This window comes from Sus scrofa, unplaced genomic scaffold, assembly GCF_000003025.6.
Source record: "Sus scrofa isolate TJ Tabasco breed Duroc unplaced genomic scaffold, Sscrofa11.1 Contig845, whole genome shotgun sequence".
Taxonomy (NCBI): domain Eukaryota; kingdom Metazoa; phylum Chordata; class Mammalia; order Artiodactyla; family Suidae; genus Sus; species Sus scrofa.
In genome coordinates, this window is record NW_018085327.1 from 1 (window position 1) to 7,500 (window position 7,500).

At 43.7% G+C, this 7,500-nt stretch overlaps 1 long non-coding RNA gene across 2 annotated transcripts in view; it reads right to left on the reverse strand.

The window, feature by feature from the left end:
* Positions 1–6: 6 nt before the first annotated feature.
* The window catches only part of LOC110259113, a 10,204-nt gene continuing 2,710 nt past the window's right edge, over positions 7–7,500 (reverse strand). Inside the window, exons 2-3 of one of the 2 annotated variants that reach the window (XR_002341322.1) lie at positions 5,612–5,692; positions 7–263 (exon numbers count right to left, since the gene is read on the reverse strand). This is a non-coding gene — a long non-coding RNA (uncharacterized LOC110259113). Of the gene's footprint in view, positions 1,893–5,611; positions 5,693–7,500 lie in introns of both variants that reach the window. The other variant, XR_002341321.1, reaches the window with a different exon arrangement.

Here is a 7,500-nt window from a genome sequence, read left to right on the forward strand (position 1 = left end):
ATCTGCCTTAAGATGCTGGTACATGGTCTCCACTTCTGATAATTCTTCTTTGAGCATTTGAGTAGCTTTTCCCTTTTCACCCAACTCTGCCTATATTCTCTGGAGTGAAGTTTCAGATGCAGATAACCTTGACTAAAGCTCTTGACAATCTAGGTTTTTTGGATGAAGGCTTGCTTGTATATTCTTCTTACTCACACATTCTTCATTATGTTTCAACTCTGGGGACAGTCCAGTTCCTTCTTCAGCAAATTTTCAGTCAAGTTCTGAAATATCAGTTTGACAATTTACATCCTTTCCTAAATTTTAATTACTCTAATAAATCAATCTTCAGAGTGATACCATTTCTTAAAATGTTTTAGTCAGTACTGTAAAAAGAGTGAAAATATTCTAAACAAGAGGAATTAAATTATTAAACATTAAATGGTTTTATCCTGCATCCACTTGACTAAGCTCTACTAATGTAATTTAAGTACTGTAAAATTTCGATATAAAATGAAAACAATAAAATCTACTAAGTAGAGTATTTAGAGTATGCAGAATATCTATAACCTTGGGAGCGCCGAGGGGGGCGAAGACCAGATTGAGCGCAGTGCTAGCGTAGGGGATGCGTGCGTGGGGCCTGCGTGTGTGCTGGGACAGGAGAGCAGAAGACTAAACTGAGGGACACCTGGAGACTCTGGGATTAAGGTAAGGATGTGCACTCTAGCTCCAGCTGCCAGGTTGAAGTTAGAGTGTAGAGGAGGGGAAGAGGGTGGAGGGGATCCCTTGAGGAGCTGAGGAAAGATGTCAGAAAGGGAGGGGGTGAGGCGGGAGTGCGGGGAGGGCCTTGGCGGTCAGGGACCGGGATGCGTGCAGTGCGGGTGTGGGAGTTGCCTGCGTGGGGCCTGCCTGTGTGCTGGGGAGAGGAGAGAAGAAGAGAAAGCTGAGGGAAAAAGGGAGCCTGGAAGATTAAGGTGATGATATGGGCGAGCTGCAGCTGCCAGGTTGCAGTTAGCTTCAGAGTAGAGAATTGGAAGAGGGTGGAGGGGATCCCTTTGCAGAGTTGAAGCAAGGTCTTAAAAAGGGAGAGGGAAGTGGTAGTGCTGGGAGGGCCGTGGGGGGCGGGGCCCGGCTTGCCTGCTGTGCCTGCGTGGGTGTTTCATGCTTGGCGCCCGCGAGTGTGCCAGGGAAAGGAGAGCAGAGGAGAAAGCTGAGGGAAACTCGGAGCCTTGAGGATTAAGGTAAGGATGGACACTCTAGCTCTAGTTGACACGTTGAAGTTACATTCAAGGTAGAGAATGGGGGGAGGGGGAAGCGGTAGTGCTGGGAAGGCCGTGGGGGGCGTGGCCGGGCTTGCATGCTGTGTGTGCCTGTGGGTTGCCTGCGTGGGGCCTGCCTGTGTGCTGGGGAGAGGAGAGCAGAAGAGAAAGCTGAGGGAAACAGGGAGCCTGGGGGATTAAGGTAAGCATCTGAGCTGCATCTGCAACCTACAACACACCACAGCTACCACCGATGATGAATCCTTAATCCACAGAGTGAAGCCAGGAATTGAACCCACATCCTTACGGATACTAGTCAGGTTCAAAACCCCAATGAGCCACCACAGGAACTTCCTGATGAATTCACTTTTGACAAGTGTGCCAAGATAAGTCGATAGGGGAAAGAAGAGTCTTTTCTACAAGTGGTGCTGGAACAATTAGCCACAGATAAAGAATAAAACTGGATTCCCACTGCTATGACGTAAATGTTTGTGTCTCCTCAGAATCCATATGTTGAAATCCTAATCCACAGAAGTGATGGCGTTAGTATACGGGGCCTGTGAAAGATCAGGAGGTCATGAAGATGGAGCCCTCATAGATGGGATGATTGCTCTTATGAGAGAAAGTCCACAGGGCTCACAAATACCTTCTGCCCTGTGAGGAAAGAAACAAAGTCTGCAATGTGGAAGACATTCCTCACTCAACCCTGCTTATACCTGAATCTCAGAGTCCCAGCCTCCCAGACAGTGAGGAATAGATTTCTGTTGTTTATAAACCACCCAGTCTGTGGTATTTTGTTATAGAAACCTGAAAAGACTAAGACAGCTACCTTACATCATATGTAAAATTAATTCCATATGTATCAAAGTCAAAATACATGAGCCAAAACCATTGCTTCTTGGTATAAAATACAGGAGTAAATATTAATAATCTTGGATTAGGCAAGTTTTAAAAAAATATGACACCGAAAATATAAACAACAAAAGGAAAATTAGATGAACTGAGTGTCATTAAAACTAAAGATGTGGTATAGATACAAAATGGACTATTACTTAGTCATTAAAAGGAAAGAAATAATGTCATTTGCAACATTAGATAGACCTAGATAGTATCATGCTAAGTGAAGTTAGACAGTGAGACACCAACATCATATGCTATCACTTATATGTGTCATCTAAATAAAAAGGATAAAATCATCATCTTTGCAGAACAGATACTGACTCACAGACTTTGAAAGAATTATGTATCCCAAAGGAGACTGGTTTGGGAGTGGGGGGATGGCCTGGTGGTTTGGGATGGAAACAATAAAAAGTTCAGTTTTGATGATCCTTTTACAACTATAAATGTAATAAAATCGATTGAGTTAAAAAAAACTGACACTGCTGTGCTTCAATGGACACAGTTAAGAAAATGAAGACAACACAGAGAATGAGAAAATAGTTAAAAACCATATATATGATAAAGGAAAACTCAATTTATTTTACACTAGGAAAGGACTTGAACATATATTCTCTGAAGAAAATAACCAAAAATCACATGAAAAATAGTTCAACAGCATCAGACATTAGGAAAATGCAAATCAAAACCACAATGCGATACTATTTCACATCCACTATGATGGCTCAATTTAGAAAAATTCTTTAGTCTTAAGAACTCTTTGTAAATAACATTAAGTTTTTACTTTGACGGGTGATATCTGTTCCTATCAGGACCCTGACATTCAGGTGGGGATAATTTTTTTCAAGCCAAGCATTTTTATTTTTTCAGACATATCTATGAGTGCGGAAGTTCTGGGGCCAAGGAGCAAACCTTAACCACAGCAGTGACCACACCAGATAATTAACCCACTGAGCCACCAGGGAACTCCATGGGTGATCATTTTTTAATGAACAATTTTTATGGGAAAATACCACAGTTATCCCCACTGAAGCTAAAAATCCAGATTTCCCCTTTCAAAGTTATTACCCATGTTTTCTTACATCAACTAATACAATAATATAATAAGGAGAAATAGGATGTAAAGTATTTGAATAAAGAGATTTGAAGGGAAAGTCATTAAGATGACAATCATCTATCTACCAAATCCAAAAGTGTTAAGTGAAAATCCATCATACTAAAGTGCAAAGTTCAGTCAAGCGATTGAATTCATAATTAAACTGAATGTTCCAATAAAATTAAATTTAAAAAGATTAATCATAAATATTTGTCAGTATATTTCTTGAACACTGGCCATAGTTATTTATTAAGAAATTAGATGATTCAGACTATTATTGAGGTTCTTTTTTTTTCAATTTTTAAATTTTATTGAAGTGTAGATAATTTACGTTTTGATAATTTCTCCTACACAACAAAGTGATTCAGTTATACATATACACAATCCATTCTTTTTCACATTTTGTCCCATATATTTCACATTTTGTCCCATATAGGTCCTCACAGAATATTGGGTAGTGTTCCCTCTGCTATACAGCTGGTCCCCATTGACCATCCATTCCCTAAACAATATTGTGCATATGCCAAACCCAAACATCCAATCAAACTCTCTTTCCTACCGTTCCCTTCTTTAACCATATTTTTTTAATTTTGTGAGTCTGTTTCTGTTTTGTAAATAAGTTCAAATGTATCATTTTTTTTACTTTCCACCTATAACTGATAGCTTATGATTTTTGTCTTTCACCTACTTACTATGATAATCTCTAGGTCCATCCATTTTGTTGGAAATGACACTACTCATTCTTTTTATGGCTGAGTGATAATCCATTTGTATATATATGTACTGCATCTTATTATTCCATTCCTGTCTTTAGATGTTTAATATGCTTTCATTTCTTGCTATTTTAAATAGTGCTACAAGGAACATTGAGTTGTGTGTATTTTTACAATGATAGATTTCTCAGGATATATGCCCAGGAGTGGGATTACTGAATCATAAGGTAGTCGTATTTGTTTTTTTAAGGAAGCTTGATACTATTCTCCATAGTGGTTCCAACAATTTACATTCCCACCAACAGCATAGGAGTGTTCCCCTTTCTCATCTTCTCAGCAATTATTTTTCTGTAGAATTTTTGATGATGGCTATTCTGAGCATTGGTAGGTGATTCCTATTATACTTTTGATTTGCACTTCTCTAAAATTAAGCATCTTCTCATGTATATTAAGATCTGTTTTTTAATGGCTGTGCCAGTAGCATATGGAGGTTCCCAGGTGCACTGCTGAATTGGAGCTAAAGCTGCTGGCCTACCTTATAGCCTCAGTAACACCAGCCTTACATACGTGGTTTTTAGTATCTGCCCATATCTTTAGCAAAAACAGGACCTCAGATTCAAGTTTAGCTATCTGACTTCCATTTTCAAATTATGAGCCACACAAATCCTTGACCTTTTAGTTTCTAATGATCTCAGATACATGCACTTTACATTTTCTGGGTCTTCTAGCGGTTCTTATTAAATAGTTGGTGCAAAACAAGACCTTCTTTCCACATAACAGATATGATCTCTTCATTTTAGTTTCTAGTTTGATAGTATAAAATGTTCACAAAGAATTAATGTGGGTTATTACTTATTTTGAGGCAAAGTCTGCATCATTTATATTGCCACTATATTATGCTTGCTGAGACACATAAAAGCAGCTTCTGGGATATTGAAAACATTATTGATCTAGGAAATATTTTAATTCATTCAGAGAGAAGATACCATTAGGTTTACTACCATTTGGAAGGAACTGACATATAGTATAATAACTATATATATTTTTTCTCTCTAGTTAAGTTATAATTTAGTCCAAAATAATCTACAGAACATCAGTGTTTTTCCAAATGAAAAATAAGTTATCATTTTTAACACCTACTGGTGAAAAAGAAACTGGTGCTTAGAAACACTCCATAAATTTTACACATACTACATACAACATTTTTGTTTGTTTCATTTCATTCATTTAATAGAATGTAAAAAAACAAACTAAAGAAATAATTAGAATTATTTGACTTATAACTTCTATTAGTTTCAAATGTACAGCAAAGTGAAGCAATTACACATGTCCATTATAAATTTCCTATATAAAAAAAAATAAAATTTTAATGCGATGCAGCTCAAAGTAAACATCTTCAACTGGTTCAGAGAGATATTTGATTTCTATTGTAATATTCTTAAAAGACAGAAGATGTAATATGAAAATAAATACATCCAGAGATGCAGATGGATCATATCCACCAATTTCCAACGTCTGAAAAAAAAAAATTAAAGCTGTCAACTGAAACTCCACTGACAGCCTTACCTCAGGCCCTGATAATGATGGTGTCATTAAGGATTAACTTCAGCTCTCTCTTCATCACTGTGAAGGGACTACAAACAACCCGGGGCAAGCAGAGACATTACCTTAACTCAATAGACACTCATCGCTCCATTCCTGAGACACAACCTCACATTTTCTGAGACAGTGTATCCACCATCTTCAACCTACATAACAAAAAAAAAAAAAAAAAAAAAAACTTCGAACACATCACCTGAAACTCCACTGACAGCCTTATTACCTCAGTCCCCCCCTGCTCGCCCTGGCCCTCCGCACTCCCTTCAGCTCTCCCTTCCCCTCTGTTCAGGCACTACCCACAAGCCCCTCCCAGCTGCCCTGGCCCATTCCCACAGGAACCCCTCTGGGCTCCTTTCCTGACATCCTTCCGCTCCCATTTGCTAAGGGGTCCTCATCCTCCGCCCTCTTCCCCCTTCACAACAACCAAACAAAAACCAAAAACCCACAACAAAAACCACCACCACCCACCACCACCACCACCACCACCACCACCGCAGCAGCCCCAAAAACCTACCTTGAACCTATCCCCCAGAATGCCCCTCACAACCTCCCCGCAGGGCCCCAGGCTCTCCGTGTCCCTCTCCATTCCCTCCGGCCTCCCTTCCCCTGCACCCACGCAACCCCCACGCACGCTCTGGGGGCAAGGGGTGCCCGCCCGCCTCCACGCTCCCCGCACCCGCACAGGCCCAACCCTTCCTAGCACCTCTCCTAGACCTCGCCTCCACTTTTCCAAGGGATCCCATCCACCCTCTTCCTGCCTCTCAAAACTAACCCTAACTTCAACCTCTCAGCGGGGGCTCCGCTGCCATCCTCACCTCCCGCCCCCACGCTCGCGGTGGCCCTCCACAGTCCCTGCGCGCTCCCTTCCCCTGCACGCACCCAACCCCCACGCCTGCGCGGCCCCCAAGCCGCTCCCCGCCCCCCTCGTCCCGCCCCAAACACGCACCTTTCCCCCAAACACGTCCTGGGACCTTCCATCCCCCTTTTCCCAAGCGTCCTAGGCACCCTCTTCCCTTCTCACAAAGATAAAACACAAACCTACCTTGGACCTGCCCGCTGCAGCCCTGCTCACACCCTCAGCTCCTTCACCCACGCTCGCTCGCCGCGGTGTCCCTCAGCAGTCGCTCCGGGGACTCCCTTCCCCGGCACGCACGCAACCCCCACGCACGCCACGGCACGCACGCAACCCCCACGCACGCGCTCTGCACAACCGCGTCCCCGCCCCCCTCGCCCCTCCCTGCCCCCACCCACCTACACCCCCCCTTCCTGGGAACTTTCCCCATCACTTCCAAGGCATCCAACCTACCCACCCCTCTACCCCCTTCTCAAACAAACAATCAAACTCACACACGCACACACACACACACACAGCAAGCCAAAAACCAAAACCAAAACATCCTCACTTGAACCTGTCTGCTGCAACTCTGCTCACAGCCTTCCCTCAGTCCCCCCTGCTCGCCCTGGCCCTCAGCACTCCCTTCAGCTCTCCCTTCCCCTCTGTTCAGGCACTACCCACAAGCCCCTCCCAGCTGCCCTGGCCCATTCCCACACGAACCCCTCTGGGCTCCTTTCCTGACATCCTTCCGCTCCCATTTGCTAAGGGGTCCTCATCCTCCGCCCTCTTCCCCCTTCACAACAACCAAACAAAAACCAAAAACCTACAACAAAAACCACCACCACCACCGCAGCAGCCCCAAAAACCTACCTTGAACCTATCCCCCAGAATGCCCCTCACAACCTCCCCGCAGGGCCCCAGGCTCTCCGTGTCCCTCTCCATTCCCTCCGGCCTCCCTTCCCCTGCACCCACGCAACCCCCACGCACGCTCTGGGGGCAAGGGGTGCCCGCCCGCCTCCACGCTCCCCGCACCCGCACAGGCCCAACCCTTCCTAGCACCTCTCCTAGACCTCGCCTCCACTTTTCCAAGGGATCCCATCCACCCTCTTCCTGCCTCTCAAA